Source organism: Pipra filicauda, unplaced genomic scaffold (assembly GCF_003945595.2).
Source record: "Pipra filicauda isolate LSUMZ 115617 unplaced genomic scaffold, ASM394559v2 scaffold25_size4600443_pilon, whole genome shotgun sequence".
In the NCBI taxonomy this organism is placed as follows: domain Eukaryota; kingdom Metazoa; phylum Chordata; class Aves; order Passeriformes; family Pipridae; genus Pipra; species Pipra filicauda.
This window is the reverse complement of record NW_024104376.1, coordinates 2,798,088-2,815,889: the sequence shown is the minus strand read 5'-3', so window position 1 is coordinate 2,815,889 and position 17,802 is coordinate 2,798,088. Positions and strand designations below refer to the sequence as shown.

Genomic DNA, 17,802 nt, shown 5'->3' with positions numbered 1-17,802 from the left:
ACACTGCCCCCTTCTCAGGACTGCTTTGATGCAACTCATTGTATAGGAAGAATGAGACATTATAAAATATAGAGTCACAGTTCCTGCTGCTTTCCCCCTGTATTTACACTGAGGAAAGCAGGAATTCTGTTCAAATTTTTCAAAAGAGTGGATGCTTACAAGTCTGGTACTGATAAAATATGGCCTGCTGGCTTAGCAAAACCACAGGAACAAAATGAAAAATCTGCTCATTTCATTTCCTGAGAACAAACACACAAAATGAATGTCACACATTTCAGTAACAAGTGGTGTCTATGTAGTTCAGAGAAAAACTTCTGGTCCAAGGAGACAACAGATTTTATTATACAAATTAGGAACAGCAATTGCCTGCCAAGACAAAGGAGCACTGATCAGAACACGACACACAAAGAAGGAAGAAAGGAACTCTGATTTAACCTGCAGAATACTAAAATTATTTCTGGTCAGCTTGTGCTGTTGGGGAGCTTAGCCGAAATCCTCTCCATTTGCATGGCTCAAGGAGTACACGTGATGAGATCCCCCATCAGGTCTGCAGTGACAGTGCTGGGGAAGCCATGTCCACCTGTCCTGGGAAGGAGTGGGCACCATACCTCAGCAGCAGCAGCCCCTTGGCTGTCCACCCTCCCCAAAACTGCCCTGGTCCCATTTTTGTAGGATACCTCTAAACATTCAAGAAAAGCGGTTTGCTGTCCAATCTATAACTTTTTTTTTATGTTATCAGTATTGCAGAAAGAAAAGGTCAGATTATCTGTAAGAAGGTGACCAGCAGCAGAAGAAGCTGCCCTGCATGGAGCCTTGGCTCCAGAGGAAAGAATCTAGTTGGGAATGAGGTCAGTAGAGGTGAAACTTGTTAAATCTCCTATCTCGCTAAATCTTTGATCCACCCTTCTTGGTCTAACCACTGCCTAGTCCACTGCCTCTGTGCTAGACTGGGAAAGGCAATGCCTTAAAGGAACTGAAGTGAATGGGAGATAGGAAGCACAGGAAGTCGCGATGGCACAGGAAAATATTGGGGGTGCTGGAAGAGGCCCTGCCCCATTGCAGCATCCTGGGCTATTTAAAAACTTGCTAAGTTGTCGCATACCTGTACCAATTTTTACCTCAGTCAGCAACACCTGAAAACAGAAATGGGCTTAGTGAGTATGTTTGGTCCAAGTAACTCCACCAGCTCCTCCCTGCTCCCCATGTACCTGGACAAAAAAATGTTCACCCGGAGTCTTCGCTGACATATGCTTTTACAGGTTTGAACTCAGCGCTGCTCCGGTCCAAAGAAAGGTAAAAGGAAGCTATAATTCTACTTTGCCTCACTCCACTGCAAATCTAAAGTTAAGCCATTTGCCTAATTAAGTTTAAATAATGCACATTTTTTAACATTAAAATATAATCACCTCTGTTTTGAATAATATGGAGCATTCATTAGGCCAGTTTGGCTTTCAGGTGTTTGCTCTGTTACCTTGTTCAACCCTGATCCATCAAGACCACATGTGAGTGGTATTTGGGAGCTCAGCTCCCCCAGTTCATCTGGATCCTTTTTACGATGTGTCATGTTCTTTCTGGCACCTGAGCGGGGAGCCCATCCACACACCACCTCAGCTCCTGTCACAGGATGCCAGGTCCTACATGGGTAAGTATAAAGTAACACAATACGGGCAAAAATGTCACCATAGCACACACCTCTGGTTTTAAAGGCAAGAAAATTTTCCACTTAATTCTTTGAAGGAAAAAGGTGGGGAGCAAGACAGGGTGCTAATGAGCCAGCATGAAATCCGTTTCTCCCTGTCATATACAGATAAATGTTACTTTTTAACTACAACATGGTTTAGCCATTTTGCAGCCTTTGCTTGAAAACTAAATTCCTCTTCTCTCATGGTCATATAGGTATGCCTTGTTTTGCAATGGACCTTTTCCTAACAGGCTTGATGTCTTCAGAAAATTTAGCTCACCGTTTTGGTGAAACACATTTGGAAGGAATTTCCTTCTGTTTCTTAACACTGAGCAACAGAGCCTCTAAAATGCTTATAGAGAGCACATTTTCCTGGGGCTGCAGGGAATGAGTCACTCCAAATAGACGTCAGATCAAATACAGCAAGTAATCAGTGAGCTGGCACCGACTGGCCTAAGAAAATAGCATTTCACTTGTCAGTCTCCCTGTACCTACCTGCAACAATAATTTTCAGGGTGCTATTCAGCAAGGGGATAGACCATCCCCTGCTGTGTTCCTGCTTCAAAGTTGTACAAATTAGCAGGAAATAGCTTGCTGTGCAATGAGAGAGGCCTTTCTGGGCTTTCTCCCACACGGCACTGAGCGCTCTGGCTCAAGGCCATGCTGTGGCTAAAGCGCCAATGCTCCACTGGCCTGTGTGGGTACCAGTGGGAGTCAGTGCCTTGGAATGTTGGGCCTCAAGGACTCATCTTTTAAAAAGCATTTAGGCACCTAACTATATTCTGCAGATTTAATTACTGTATAAATCACATCGGTGCAGTAACCCCAGAGTGGTGGGATGGGAAAGAATGTCCCTCAGCTCCAAAACAGAGCAAAGTCATTTACTTCTGCATTTTGCTTGCAGTTGCTTGAAAGGGCGAGACATGAACTCTCATAAATGGTGTTCCCTTGGTGCCCAGCTCTGCCATCCACACGTGACAGGTCACAGTGAAGTTTAGGGAAGTAACTTGATGACTCTGCTCCAATGTCCCCATCTGCAAAAAGGGGTTGTTCCAAGGTTCTGCTGGCCCATTAAAAGTGTGTGCAGCTCTGAGTGAAGAAAGTGATGATGAAGAGCAAAACTGCATATGTTGAAGTTTGGGTTTCACTATTTCTGTACTTTTAACAGAATTAATTTTTGTATTTTATTTTGCCAATTCTGCACATCCCAAAACTGCTGGCCACTAATGGCTAAATGCTACTTGGGGAGAAGAGGATAAACTGTGAATGAAGTTGTCTGTGCTTTGTTCCCAACTGAAGGAGCAGTATAACTCAAAAAAGACCTTACTAAGAAATGAAATCATTTTCTCAACCTTCTCTGTGAGCCATACTGAAGCATGGCAATTTTCCTTTCTGGTCAATAGTTATGGAACTTTCATGTGTTTTGGTTCATATTTATAATCTGAAACAGAGATAGAATATAAATATAAAAATAATTTTATTCTACTTAAAAAAATGCAGAAATAATTTTTTTTATCTTTAAATTACCTGCATTAAAGTTACCTCAAGATCCATTGCAAAGGTGTAGTAATTATTAGCTTAATTATTAACATCTCTCAGCAAGCTAATTAGCTGGGTACCAAATGAAAACCATTTTTGCCTGAGGTCTAGAGAGGCTAAACCAGAAGATTATTTTAATATTTCAGGTTAAATATTCAAGGTAGAAGAATTTCTTCTTCCGGAATCATGAGCTATTTCATTGCTCAAAAAGAATTTAGAAAAGACAAAATAAAAATCAAACAAAAATTATGAAAATTGGCCCACACCCTAACTTTAGGCACTGCTAAAAGATGGATATATCACCTTCCCCTCTCCATGATGGTGGCTATGCTTGTTGATTTTCCAACTAAAGGCCTCACCAGCACAAACATGTTGTGTCACTGTCTGAATGGACAGACCATCACTAGAGGGGACAAATCATCCAGATTTCTTATCATTGCACCTTCACCAGTGATATACTGAACCCTGTGACTCCCTCTGGAACAGAGGACACAGTATCCTGCAGGATGAAACTGCTGGGGATTCATCTGTAACCATCAGCAGGGATTAGATGAACTGAGCTGTGGTGGAGGAGCCTTTGGAGTTTGTGGTCTGCTTTGCCCTGGGTAGGAAGGACACCTCACAGCAGACAGACAATGCCACGTGTAAAAGAGACCATGAGTAACTCCTCAGACCAGCCAAGACCCTTGGTCAGTGAGGGACAGAAGTGTCCATCCTTCCAGGTCCCACTTCACCCTCCTCTCCCACGTCAGGACTCCAAATGTCACACATTGCCCTACTTTATCTATCTGGCCCCTTCAGCCATGTCCTGCATGAGGGGTCAGCTGTAGTGCAGCAAGACTGTCTCCCACTCTCTCCATTGCTGTGGGGAGTGATAGAGCCACAACCCACACACATCCTGCAGGCCCAGCTCATCCCTGTCTCACTCATTGCAAAATACAGTATGAGAATGTTTGCTCAGTGGTACTGGGAGAAGAACCCTGTCAGGGTCACAGGCATAGCCTTAGGAAAAGCAAAGAGGCACAAGCTTTTATCATTCAAAACCCTACATATTAGGGTTTATCATTCAAAACCCTACATACCCCTCTTGCTACAGGAAATTCAGATGCTTGCCCAGAGGTCTCATATTCTCATTTTGTTAAAATGAGGAAAGCACATGTTATTTAATTCTTGTTTTACATACATGCCTGAGCAGCCCAGAAAGGCTCTGCCTCACTGCTGCAGCAGCCAGCCTTTCACAGGGCAAGCCTGGGCCACGTAGCCTCATCCATCACCATTGCAGGCAGCAGTCACAGTCATTTGTCTCAGAAACGTACCTAACACCATCCCTCAAACATGATGGCACAGACACTGTTCTGTGCCTGCTCAGTGGGAGGCCAACAGAGAACCCTCTCATGTCTATCCAGCACAAAAGTCTTTTCAAGGCCGTTGTTTTCCCTGTTGTGCTATGAAAGATAACAGCTTCATACAAAAACAAACAGGTTTGCAAATTCTTCCTGGGTGCTAACATCATACTGATGTAATATACCTGGGGTTTGATGCAATGGAGCTTTTCAGCAAATGGACACTCTCTGCTCACACCTCCCCTGATACAAATTCTTTTTCATGGAAACAGCTAAACTGATTTTCTTCTTTTTAACAACTCAAATTAACTAAGTTTAAAAATGACCCTCTAACGAAAAATTAAAGCATCAAAATATTTAATTGAAATATAGGAAGAAATCCCTTCCTTGCCAGCTGTTACTGATGGAAATGAGTCAAAAACTACAAATGGGCTTAAGGAAAGATGATGATAATTTTATAAAACAACACATGTACTAAGGTAATAGGACAGGCATGCAACATAAACTAAAGCAACAAGAGAGTATTCCCCCATTCTCCTCCTCGGTGTTGAATGTGGACAGAAACAAGTTTTTGGGGCCAAGGAATGAGAAAGCAAGAGGATTCAGACAGCAACCCCACCACACCCTCTGCCCTCCTGCAGTCCTGACTCTCACATGCCCACTCTCAGCAAGCTGCTCAAGCTCCCAGCACAGCTCCTGCTGGGTACCAGTTGCCAAAGCTGTGCTGGGAGAATAGGAGTGGCTTAGCTGCAGTTTGTGTTGTGGCTGCCCATGCTGGGACAAGATAAGTGGTTTGTCGAGGGGATGTTTCCCCTCCCTTTTAGGCTCTGACCATGTATCAGAGTGTCAGGACTTGAAAGCTGTTAGTTCACCACGATGAGATACTCACCCTGAGCATGATTAATCAAAGTGATTGGAGCAAAGTAGTAGACAAATGCCCACATTAAAAATTAGGAAGCAGGAGAGAGTCTGTGCAGAGACCAGATATCTGACCTGTTTTAAACCCTACAGTTGGGCTTTCTTTTCAAAACAGTCCTGCAGTCCAATCCCCACGGTGAGTCTCACAGACTCTCTGATCTGATTATGGCCCATTCAAACTGAAAAGACTGACCGAGTACTCTGGATATTCAATTTCACTTGCAGCATGATAGCGCTTTATCCACAGAGCTCAGCTATCCCGTTTCCAAGTATCTCTCATAGAATTACAATGGTATTCAAATAGGTCTATGCAAGACTGCAATTGTTATAAGTTTATAATTTTAAATCAAAACAAGATTAGTCCCTTATTTCTCAGAGTCAAAACACAATTATGATTAGGTACAACAAATGTCCAGATAAAATGCTGAATAAAATTTGGGATATTAGTTGATCAAATAATGTTTCTTTCAGTCTGCAATCCTTATAAATAAAGTTCATAAATAAAAAAAAACAGTTAAGCCTACCTTTAAACAAACATGAAAATAAAAGAAAATGGTGTGGCTTCCTATATACAGCTTTTACTGACAGCACGTGAGCATTTTCCCCATATTTCTTTAAAAGAGAAACAATGTACATTTTAAATGGAAGGAAAGATTATTTTTAATTGGATCTGTGACGTGCAAGGGAGACTCTTCGCCATAAGAATAACAAGTTTAGGAAGCCTCATTTACATCTGAAATGCTTCCGGGTCCTTTGTGATCTAACAGTGATGATCAAATCAAACCCTATGAAGAGATAAATTGCGTGCAACTTACAAGCATTATGCCCACAACTGGGTGTTTGGATTCCTTCTGAGCTATGTGTGTTTTAGCAAGACCATCTGGACGTTGCCAAACTGATTCTGAAGAGAGAAATACGTAGCAATAAAGCAGAGACTTATAAATAGTAACTTGCCTGCTATCCAAGCTGCATGTTAGGGCTCCCTTCTTTGCTGCACTCCTGTTTCAGAGCATACAGTGTAAGAATTAGTCAGGCTGTATCTGTACACCCAGCAAAACAAGGGTTGGTAGGTTAGATGTGGAACCAGAGCTGGGAGTGGTGTGGTGTGGTGTGGAGGAGTAGGGATAGTGATCTTAGGGTTTTGCTTTGGGAGCAGAGGGAAGGGTTGTGGACAGTGTTATCTGAGAGCTGAGGAGGAGGAGGGAGTGCAGGAGGCCAACATTGCCCAGATTTCTCACACATCTGGTGCCTCTCAGTCACGTGCACAGTTTTGTAAGTGGCAAGATAAGGCAATAGCACTTGGTCATCCCTAAAACCCCACAGGATTAGCAGTGTAAAAGGAATTTAATCTCTTGATGGGTCTAAGCAACATTTCATTTTATGCCATTCAGAGGGTTCTTAATGTTGTTGGCAGCCCAGCAGTGGTGAGAGGCCCTAGTGAGCTTCCCAGATGGGGAGTGTCTCTAATATACCAGAGGGATTAACTTTGGCTCCAAAGACCTTCCAAGCTAATGGATAGGAGGGTTATGCAGCAGAGCAGTGCCTGGTACAATACCATCTTGTTTGACCCTAGAGCAGTCCCTACTTGACTACCCACTTCTCTCATGAGTAATCACACCTGTGCTTGACTAGGAGCTCTCTTCAGTAATTTGAACAATATTAGTCTCCACCATTCACCCAGGCTTAACCCAGCTTCACCCAGCTTAAAGAAGACAGAGGTCCTCCATCAACCTGCACCTCAGGAAGTCCCCCATCATCCCCACATCACCATTGGCCAATCAGAGCTCAAATCAGTCCAACAGTTTAATTACCTCGGTAGCCTCATCTCCTCAGATGGTAAGATCGACGGAGAGATAGACAACAGATTAGCAAAGGCATATAGTGCTTTTGGAAAACTCCACAAAAGAGTATGGCGTAATAAACACCTGAAGAAAAGCACCAAGATCAGTGTTTACAAAGCCATAGTGTTGTCGACTCTCTTATATGGATCCGAATCATGGGTCATCTACCGCCACCACCTGCGTCTCTTAGAACGCTTCCATCAACGCTGCCTCCGCACAATCCTAAACATCCACTGGTCAGACTATGTGACCAACACATCTGTTCTAGAGCAAGCAGCTATCACAAGTATTGAGGCCATGCTGATGAGAACACAGCTGCGTTGGGCAGGTCATGTCTCCAGGATGAAGGACCACCGCCTCCCTAAGATCTTGCTTTACGGTGAACTTGCCACCGGCTGCCGCATGAGAGGAGCCCCGAAGAAAAGATACAAGGACTCCCTGAAACAACATCTCAGCCTTGGCCATATTGATCTTCATCACTGGTCTACTCTGGCCTCAAATCGGGAGGCCTGGAGACACACCATCTATAACGCAGCTGTCTCCTTTGAAAACACACGCAGGATCACTCTTGAGGAAAAAAGGCAACGCAGAAAGAACCGTATATTGCAGAATATACCATCTAAGGAATCTTTCTGCTGTGCCTTTTGTAATCGGATATGTCTGTCACGTATTGGCCTCATAAGCCACCAGCGTGCCTGTAGCAAATGCGGATAGAGCCTTCCCAGATCTTCGTTCACGAAGCCTAGCCATGTGTGTGTGTATTCACCCAGGCTTAGAAAAGAATACTTAGAAGCATTAAATCTCAATCATCTTGTTCATCCAAAGACAATGGACATTGGTAAAGCTTTGATAATTAAATATCTTTGATCTGTCTGTGACATCTGCCTTCTATTTCATAAGCCTTTGGTATGCCAGCAGATAGACTAGCAATTGTATGTATATGTGTATATATGGACATTCATACATACACATATATGCATACACTAAAGCTCCTTTGTCTTTCAGTGTCTTACAGGAAAGAAAAAGCACCTGACTACTATGTCTATCATACTGCTTATCTGGTCCTGAATTCAAAATTAATGAGGAAACACTTTATTGCTGTCACTGGTCGTTGAGCCACCAAATCTGCATACACACAGCCTGGCACTCTTTCCCACTAAGTGCAAAGGAGGAGTCAGTAACTACTAAGCAGAACTAGCTGTCTTCAAGGGTCCTGTGGGCCCATTTAACCCTATGGACCAGAACTCCAACAGCACTCTTGGATTACTTTGCTGTTACTGTATGACAAGTGTACTCAGTAACCACAGAGTAAAGATTGTAAGACAGCTGTTGAGTGGACTGAAAAACTATCTTGATCTACAGATAAACAAGGGAATTTCTACTTGGGTCATATCTCACTCCGATTTTTTTCTGTTGAGCTTAATCTATAGGAGTCAGTGGAAACGGGAAATTTTCAGCAAAGCAATTTGAAGTCTCTCACAAAGGGACAGGGAAAAGGAGAAGCATTAAGTTTCTTTCTCCTGACTTAAAGTCTAAAGGTGTCCTAACTGAAGTAAATAACTATTCCACTTATTTCAGGAGCAGAACCATTCTCGTGCATTGAAATCACAAAAAATCCGAAGTGCCTCAGTTATCAAGTATATTCCCACTGTGGAGAGCATTCTAGCAGCATAACAGACTATCGGGTGGATAGAAGTGTAATTGATTCTGTTTGCATGCACAAATGACTCCTCATCATCAGAGATATGTAACATTTCTCATGGCTAGGCTGCACGAACGAAGATTTGGGAAGGGCACTACCCACATTTGTTACAAGCGCGTTGGTGGCTAAAAAGGCCAATACGAGACAGGCACGTCCGGTTGCAAAAGGCACAGCAGAAAGACTCCTTAGGTGGTATATTCTGCAAGACACGATTCTTTCTGCATTGTCTTTTCTCCTCAAGAGTGATCCTGCGTGCTTTCTCAAAAGCAGCAGCAGCTTTATAGATGGTGTGTCTCCAGACCTCCTGATTGGAGGCCAGAGTAGACCAGTTATGTTGATCAATATGGCCCAGGCTGAGATGTTGTTTCAGGGAGTCCTTGTATCTTTTCTTCAGGGCTCCTCTCTTGCGGCAGCCAGTGGCAAGTTCACCATAAAGCAGGATCTTAGGGAGGCGGTGGTCCTTCATCCTTAAGATGTGTCCTGCCCAGGACAGTTCTGTTCTCATCGACATGACCTCAATACTTGTGATTGCTGCTTGTTCTAGAACAGATGTGTTGGTCACATAATCTGACCAGTGGATGTTTAGGATTGTACAGAGACAGCGTTGATGGAAGCGTTCTAGGAGTCGCAGGTGGCGGCGGTAGATGACCCATGATTCAGATCCATATAAGAGAGTAGACAGCACTGTGGCTCTGTAAACACTGATCTTTGTACTTTTCTTCAAGTGGAGTGATAGGGGTCTCAGCCAGGCTGGGGCCTTGAGAGGTACCCGAGCCCTGGGTGGGTCCAGGGGCTGGAACAGTTTGTTTGTTTGGTTTTGGCTCACCTGCGGCTACTGCCCAGGTTCGGTATGTTCTGGATATATTTGTTGCATCCCGAAAGGGTGGTCAGGACAAAGGGTTGTTCCCGGGTATTTCCTTGGGATTGAGATAGGCAGCAGAAAAGAAGGAAGCGAAAGATTTGCCCTAATCGTTTTAATGGGAATGAAGCCTGTGTACCCCTATGCGGTTGCGAGCTATGCCAGCGATGGTATGTAACATTTAATGAAGAAAGAAGCCCAAGATATCCAAAAAAGCAGTTGCCTCTTTGGATACTTGAGAGCAGGGAGAGAATAAAAAGGATGACAAAGAAAACTCCTTAGTCAAGATTTTAATAAATATTGCACAAATTAATTACAAATTCCAAGCACTCATACCAGAAAAAAGTTGTTCCCCCTTGATTAAACATACATTACTGCTGGAGGTGTCTGAGGGGTCTTTCTGTCATAGCACTTGAATCCAGTGTTTGATCTTCCTCCCTGAATTTAAACTCACATGCTGACAATTCCTTGCCTTTTCAATTTATAAGTGTGTCTCTTGTTCTCCTTTTTAAAGAAAAGGTCAGTGCTTTTCAGTTAAGTAATGTCATTAAGAAATCAAACCTCATTTTTTCAGTTTGTGTAGCTGAGCAACTGAAAGGCACAACCTCCATTTACCTCACTCCCACATTTTGAACACAAGGAAAAAAAATATGAATGCAGATAATCACAGGCAATGAAGAGTAATTTCTAGTAGTCTGTCTCCAGGATTGTTCCCTATAGCATATTTTCCAGCTTTTTTTCTGATCATTTTAAATTACTCATTTAATAATCTAATCCTTCTTTTCCTAGGTGTCATGGTTTGAGATAGCCCCAACATCCAATTCCCTAGCTCCATCCCCCCTCCCACATCTCAACCTAATGTGAGAGAGGTTTTTCCAGACAAAACACACCAGACTCAAAGTGGGGAAAAGGGAATATATTACAATGACTGTACAAATAAATACCATATCACATTATACACATGATCACAAACTATCTCTACCATGACATATGTATTTACAATGGATCAGATCTCTTCTCTCCTCCAAATAAAAGTCCAGGAGGGAAAGAAGGACAGATCCCTTCCAGTCCTTAAACAGCAGCATCTTCTGAGGCAGCAGGTTTCTTCTTCTCATGCATGCAGCAGCTGATAGCTGGCTTTCTGCCAGCATCCACGAGGGAGGTATTCAAGCTCCCCCGGCCCCATCGCCTCACAACCGAGGGGTCTTCCGTGGACTTCGTAACCCCAGACAAGGTCGTTTCACCACGTCATATCACGAAGACACAGGGGGGTCTTCGTGACGGTCTGGTATCTCCAGGAGATTCAAGCTCCTTGCAGGGCCTCTGTGCCCTGTCTCTCAGGCTGCCACCGTGGCAGCAGTGCAAGGGGGGGAAGCCAAGGTCGCCCCCCCCACATTCCATCTGGCCGTCCCGGTCCAGCTGCGGGACGCTCCGAGCTTCTCAGCTCCTCTCTCTCCGGTGCTGCATGTCTAAAACTGCTCTCCAAAATAGGAGTCCATGTCCCTCTTCTCCAAGAGGGATCTCAAGGGAGTTTTGGGGGAGTGTGGTACAGTCTTACCCCCAAGAACTCTGTAGCTCTCAGTTGCTGGCTCTCCTTTCCTCGGCTCTCCTTCCAGGAGTCCTTTCTCTGGTGCTGCATGTTGCTTCTGCTGCTCCTTCCAGTTCAGGTTCTTATCTCTGGCTCTCTGCCACCGTTTCTCTGGTCAGTGTCGGCTGCTGCTCTGTGCCCATGGAGAAAACATCTCCCGGCATAACTACAGGCACCTAGCCCAGCTTTATGCTGTTCCAGGTCCCTGCAGCCCCCCAGCCAGGGGCTGGGAGGGGGCCAGAGGCCCCAAGGGGCTCAGAGCCCCTACCTCGTGGCTCTACAACATGGCCACCTCTCCCAACAACCAAAACTACAACTCTTCTTTTCCGGTCTGGTTGTGGTATGTTTACATTTCTGCAGGAGTGCCCATTGGGCAGAACTTCAAAACTTCCAGGGGTTTCCACCCCTTGGGGTCTACCACTTCTCTTAGTCTCTGGGGAAAACAAGGTTCAAACCACTACACTAGGGGAGACTGTTTTGCAGTGCAAGATGTTCATGTTATGAGGGTCTCTCTGTTTAACTTATCCCATTATTCCTAGTTATGTATTCTAATATCAATCTACCTGACTCCCTTTTCAGCATCCTGCAGCCTGTTTCTTTGTGTTCTGTCAATACAATAAACTGATTTTGCACCAAACAAAGAACTATAATTGTTATTAGTTTCCCCACCTCTCTACCTATTCCATCCAGGTTATATTTAATGTCATGTACAGTACCAGCTTATTCTCACGATAAAAATGTGGCTGGTTTTTTTAAATATATGAAGAAAATATTGTTTGCAAAATCAATGTCAGTTTAATATATTGTGCTGCTTTCTGGTTAGCATGTGACTCCTTCTCTTTAAAAAGCAAGACAGCTTTTCCCCAGTCACGAAATTAGGAAATTTTGCACCAATAAGTAATATTCAAATTGAGCAATGATTTAGGGCTGCTTCAGTTAAGCTTTATTGCTTTTTCTTCAGCTCAGATTTGTAGTCAGAAGCCAGGACTGAACAGAAATGTTTTTAGTTTTGATGCAATGACCTTTTGGACCATAGATCCCTTGGAGAATTTGAAACGGAATAAGACTTTAGAGTATGGTTTGGGGTTAATTGTTGTTAGGTACACTTTCAGCCTGTGGTTAATTCAAGGTCCCCAAATCCTGTAATAATGTTCCCTTTGTGATCATGCTGATGTTCTCTTTCATGAGCAAAAACAGATTTGGACCTAGGGTATAAACTACATTGAGCTGTGCCATATTCCAGCTGCTTCACACATTCTTAACTCACGTTTGATGTGAGTTTACAGGATACTGAGGGCATTTTTTAGAAATGACCAGTCATGCCAGTTGATAACATGACCATATCTGAGTGAAAAATTGTCTCCTCCTGGGAAATACCTTGGAATGTTTCTGTTTAGTTCAGCAAATAACATCAAAATGTACAGGAGCTGAATTTCTGTTCACTTCAGTAATGTGATATTCTACTGCTGACAGCCTCCCTGGATGGCTTGTAGTCAACTTTCCAATCCAATAAACCTACGATATGGGCATAAAAATGAAGCAGAGTCAGATAACCATAAATGAGAGAGCTCTGCCAAGGAAACTGACAAAGCACTGTGCAGGACCCAACAATATAAAATAGACTGGCAAAAGAGAAATTAAATAGACCCGAGATGTAGGAATTTTCCCAGTCAATACCTCTATCACATTTTCACTCCCCGAAAGCCTTTCTTTTTGTTCCTCAAGGCCAGAAAGATCTACTGGAATATGAGGGAGATCGCTTGTGTGAAAGTTAATGGTCTTAATCCCATCACCTGATTCACTTGAAATTGCACCCATTGTTTGAATCATTCAAGGGCAGATTTGTAGGGCAGAACTTTGTCATCATACAAGAGGTGACAAATGTTAATGATATTCAGCAAAATATTTCCCCTCTTCTCCCATTCTTTGTGAATGCTGGCCCCACCTATGCTTCCTTGTGCTGTCTTCTCTAATTCCTTTTTGGCTGAAGTGCTGGAAAGGCTGACTGGTGCCCAAGATTTCCACTCTGCCTGAACGAAAAGTGCTTCTAGCACAGGTACCTCCACCCAGACCAGCAAGCACAAAGCCCACAGGCATGCGCAGGGAAAGGTTGCTCATTCTCATCAGAGAATGGGAATAATAAGAAAAAATGTAAGAAAAAACCAAGAAAAATTAGTTCTTGTATTTTCTTCTTAGTACAAGTTCTGCATTTGAGATCTCCTGAGATACCACTACGATGTGCTGAGGATAAATATCATGCAGATAAACTATGGCAATGGAATGATTTTTTTTTGCAATTGAATTATTTGCCTAGGCTGAAAAGAAATATGTTACCTTCTGACAAAAACTGATTAAATCCATGAAGACTTGATAAACCAGCACTGAAAAGGCTATTGTTTGACAAAGTAGCACTCTGAAAGCAGGCAAGTATGGCACAAACACAAAACAAACTCACCTCTTCTTGAAACCAGAAATGCCATGTTTTTGTGAGGTATGTCACCCAGCCTGATTTCAGCTGGCATAAATCACTGCCATTTTACCAATAGCAAAGGGAAACAATCTCAGCTACTTCCTTTCAACAGAACTATACCCCAACTTCACATCACATTGGATTAGATGTAGTGAAAAGGCATGGATTTACCTTGAATTTTAATACAGCCTGAGACCTACTTTTAAAGATCAGCTGGAACCCAGTTGCCCTGATTGGACTCTATAATCTCACACACAAATTCACAAGTATGGTGAGACATATACCCATATCTCTTCCCCCTACATGCACATTCAGACATTATATTTATTTACTGTGTGTGCCACATTCATCTGAGAATTAGGACTGCAGCAAAACTAAACAGAGTGACAAGCTGTGCTGTTGTTGTTATGAGGTAAAAAGTTGTTATGAGTCGTCTCTGCATGAAAACAAGCTGCTCTAGGATCCGAGTTTCTTCCCAAACTGTAGTAGTGGTAAGATATCCTTTCAGATACCTACAGAGTTGAACACTGAGTGTATAATGACTACATTATATAAACAGAAGTTTCCATCAGATTTAGATTAGCCTTTATCACCCATAGCTAGGTTTCCTGTAAAATGCCACCTGAGGAAAGCACCATGCAACAATCAAAATGCATCCCTTCATAGTAAGAGAAATAGTAAATTAGAACAGTAAAATGCTTCACTTAATGCTGAGCTTGCATTTTTCATCTTTCTCAGTAATCTGTCCAACTCCACTTGGAGTTAAACAAAAGTAAAGGAAACCCATGCTTTCCTATGCAGTCTCTACTGCAAACCTATCTCATCTCCTACAAAGAGACAACAAAGACAGATTCAGTTTTGTCCTTATGTGAAAACTATTGCCTCTAAGTCAAATTCATAAGAAAGGCTTCGAGCGAAAGCATAAATTGATGTCAAACGTAGTGGTTCCTCAAAGCCTTAGAGTCTTTAAATTTGGAAGGTTCAGAGATCAGCCATAAGGAAGAGCAGGGAAGCAGCTCGTGTTCCCCAGCCAACATAGCACTTCTGCGTGCCCCGTTCTCACCTTGCATAGTGCAAACAGGAGCAGCTCAAGGAGACTCAGTGGATGGACTCTGTCCGCATAAAACACTCTCATAGAGTCTAATATGCCATCATTTTCACAGTCATCATTAGAGATAAAAAACCCTGGCAAAAGGGGGAGCAGAGGCCTGAAGTAATGAAGGACACATGGCCATCAAAATACTTCAACCTCACAACTCCTACAGATACCTCAAGTCTTTGGTGGATCATAAGACCCCTTGTACATTGGTATACACTGTTAGCAAGTGATGTAGTTAACACATTTCATGTGCAGAGGTGTTAATTTTGTTAATTTTTTTTGTTGTTCTACTCACATTTAGTCAAATAAGAGTCATAATATGTTACTAATGTTCAGTTCCCCTAGATTTTGATAAATATTTTTCTTTTGCAAACAGCTGATGTCTGCAGTGAACTGAGTGCTGTATAAAAGCTGTATGAAGATCTGCCTGCTCTGAAGAACTTGCACTCCAAGGACTTGAGAGGTAAAAAGAGGAAAGGGATAACAGCAAGTAAACAACAAACTACTGTGGCCTAAGCAGAAAGAACCGTGTCTTGCAGAATATGCCATCTAAGGAGTCTTTCTACCGTGCCTTTTGCAATCAGATATGTCTATCTCGTATTGGCCTCATAAGCCACCAGCGTGCCTGTAACAAATGTGGATAGAGCCTTCCTAAATCTTCGTTCGCAAAGCCTAGCCATGATATGATGATGATAACTGTGGCCTAAAACTTGCAACTAACCAGGCACTGATAACACAAACTGTTAGAAACACAACAGACTTGTTGAGACTGGAAGGTGACATATTTTGTACTGATACAAGGACACAGTGTTTCTTACCAATTTAAATTCACCTCTTTGGCACAGGATATCATCAAGGTTGAGAGCTTTGCAGGAATCAAAAAGATGCAAGATCGTATACAAGTATCAAGAATGGGCAGAATTATAGTAGCAAACCCTAAAGAAAAAGAAAAGAAAAAAAAAAAGAGAAAAGAAAGAAAAGGAAGACCTGCAAAGCCTCCTACCTCCAGGTGTAAATGAATTTTCCACCCATGGAAACTGAGAGAAAACTTCTCAAAGGTTAATTTTCAAATTGCCACTAGCTGTGAAACTTCTTGTCTCCTCTTTTGAAGCAGCTGGTGCTGTCTGCTGCCAGCTGCAGAAGACTGGCCTTCATCAACCTTGGGTTTGACCTGCTCTGGCAATTCTCCTTGTTGTATATATTGCAAGTGGAAAAAAAATCTGCTGTCACACAAGAAACCACAGACAAATATGTTTTAAAAGACAAGGTTATCCTTTTCTCCTTCCTCAGTGAAGGCTTGGAAATAGAGCTGCTTATATCTGGGATTTTCAAACATCCCAAATGTTTAGGAAGTAATGTATGACACCGAGAAGTCTGATAAAAACAAGTTCTATTCATCTTGTACATAACAGCACAACAAGGGGATATTTAATAAAAAAATATGAGTGCAATGAACAGAATTTGAAATTGCCTTAAAATCTCATCTCCACTTCGATGATTAATCAATTTCAGCAGCCGCTTATTGCTTAATGCACAGCACATCAACAGAGATTATTGCTGAAACAACAATTCCTCTTAGTCAATCCTAGCAGGGGCTGAAATTTTCCAGAGCAAAACAAATTATTCACACTGACGGGCCAATGATTGTCTGTAGAGAAGGACAGGTAACAGAATCTTTTCCAAAGACAAACATAACACATATTTTGGACCACTAAATGCGTCAAATACATTATCTTCTTTCAACTTTGTAAAACACCAATGCAGCAGTTCCTAAATGCACTGTGACTTGCTAATTCTCCTGAAACAGAGGATAATTATATTAACAAGTGACAGAACAGATATTATTTTCCTAGCTATGAGAAATGCAGCTCTAAGGCTCATAAATACTTCGGAAACCTCTAGCTGAAATCCTTGCCTCATTACCCACAGCTACTTTCTGTACAGGACTCTTTTATTCTGAATATGCATTTTAAACACCAGATCCGCATCATTTGGTGGAAACTGGGATCGTTCCTCTGATTTCAATAGAGCTATGCCAAACTGTATTGCCTATAGATCCAGCCAGGAAAGTAAAAAGATAGATGAGACATAACTGCTGTTTTAAGCATTTAGAAGAAAGTTTAAACACTTAATGTTAGGAAAAGAAAAAAGCCAGAGGGAAGGATCCAGATACAAAGCTGATTTTTCTCTCTCAGGCCTCTTTTTATACAGTGGCAAGCAGGTAGCCCCAGACCTATATTACCCATCTGCCTCAACCTTTCCTAGATGGAGCATTTTGCAGGAGGATGCCAGGGTCCTGTGGATATGAAAGTCTGTCTTACGTACCCACTCCAGGAATAAAGTGGATGACTCAGAGTGCAGATGGAGACTTTGAGCAAATCAGAAGAAACTTCACTACAGAAAATATCAGCAACAATTTTGGTCCATACCACAGAAATTAGGCTCTTGACAAATATTTGTTAAGAAAAACATATTTCCATTTATTTTCATCAGTGTCTTTCTCTACCTTCTGTACTAAACATCGATTATTCTCTGCAGCTTTCACAACATCTGCTTCTGGCAACTCCTGTGCTACCTGCGTGGTAACAGAAATCTTGCCATACTAGGCCTTGAAGGGTTTATTAATTCTGTAGCTGTTCACTGACAGAAACACTTTTAAGTACCATAAAAGTTGTGTATGCTCTTTAGAGAGGGTGCAATGGCAATCCCTTATTGTATATATAAAGAAAACACTTTTCTTTAAGAAAAGCAGTAAATACCAT

The 17,802-nt window shown here is 42.4% G+C and overlaps 1 long non-coding RNA gene across 1 annotated transcript; it reads left to right on the top strand.

Moving 5' to 3' along the window:
- The first annotated feature begins 749 nt into the window (after positions 1-749).
- LOC113991036 lies at positions 750-15,987 on the top strand. The gene is made up of 3 exons (XR_005563845.1): positions 750-848; positions 15,417-15,503; positions 15,886-15,987. It is a non-coding gene; the product is annotated as an uncharacterized LOC113991036 (long non-coding RNA).
- Positions 15,988-17,802: the final 1,815 nt, after the last annotated feature.